This window comes from Crocuta crocuta, unplaced genomic scaffold (genome assembly GCF_008692635.1).
Source record: "Crocuta crocuta isolate KB4526 unplaced genomic scaffold, BGI_CrCroc_1.0 scaffold531, whole genome shotgun sequence".
NCBI classification, from domain to species: domain Eukaryota; kingdom Metazoa; phylum Chordata; class Mammalia; order Carnivora; family Hyaenidae; genus Crocuta; species Crocuta crocuta.
In genome coordinates this window covers 2,707,096-2,708,043 of record NW_027531997.1, presented here as the reverse complement: position 1 = coordinate 2,708,043, position 948 = coordinate 2,707,096, and the positions used below count along the sequence as shown (strand labels likewise).

General features: G+C 42.9%; 1 protein-coding gene across 1 annotated transcript in view; it reads left to right on the top strand.

Moving 5' to 3' along the window:
• Positions 1 to 948, top strand: part of HTR2C (5-hydroxytryptamine receptor 2C) — a 127,126-nt gene that overhangs the window by 56,865 nt on the left and 69,313 nt on the right. The gene's annotated exons all lie outside the window — the stretch shown is intronic.

Here is a 948-nt window from a genome sequence, read left to right as displayed (position 1 = left end):
TTTGTTGACTAGGGTTTGGAAAAAAAACAAGTTTCCTGGGATATGGGGACCACACCATCATCACTTAGGGAAAAGGGACAAGCAATGTCCCATCGGGACACAAGAGTAAAATGAACTTTGCTCCTGTCCCCTACACCAAACATTATGGTAGGCATCCGCTAAAATAGTCACGTGTTTGAAATGGTTAACCAAATTGTGGTCAGATGATTTGCTTCCTTCATATACATTTGAACAGGTCTCAGAGTTATTCTTGCTGTAGATTAATAATATTAATATTAGCATTGCCCTGTTAATACAATGTCAGTGAGGTTGGAAGAATGATTTGGACATTTCTGTACTCCTCAGATAATTAGGAAGACTACATCTGGTGCAGACCCAAGGTCTGAAAACCAAAAAAAGGTCTTCAAACTCAAATAGCTCAGCTCCTTCATTTTACAGATTTGGAAACTAAGGTTCAGTGAGCTTAACTGATTAATAACACAAAGGTAAGTATAAGAGCCAGGAGTGAAGTCTATATCCAGGGTCTAACCGTTGAACCAGACTGCATTCCTTTCAAACCAAGGCCCTGGGGGGGTGCCCGTGCAGCCCAGGTAGCTCAGTCGGTCAAGCCTCAAGACACTTGATTTTAGCTCAGGTCGTGATCTCAGGAGCAGTGAGATCGAGTCCTGTGTTGGGCCCTACGCTGACAGCAAGCACAGGGCCTGCTTGGGATTCTCCCTCTCCCTCTCTCTCTGCCCCTCCCCTACTCATGTTCTTTCTCTCTCTGTCTCTCAAAATAAATAAATAAATGTTAAAAAAAAACCCAAAAAACAAAAAACAGCAGCTGACGTCCTGATGCTGCCAAGAACTGATTAATCTGACCAATTCACAGTGCTTGGTGTTTTAATGTCAGGAAATGACCCAATTCCTTACTTTTCCTAGGATGTGTGTAGTTCCACATGGACCTCC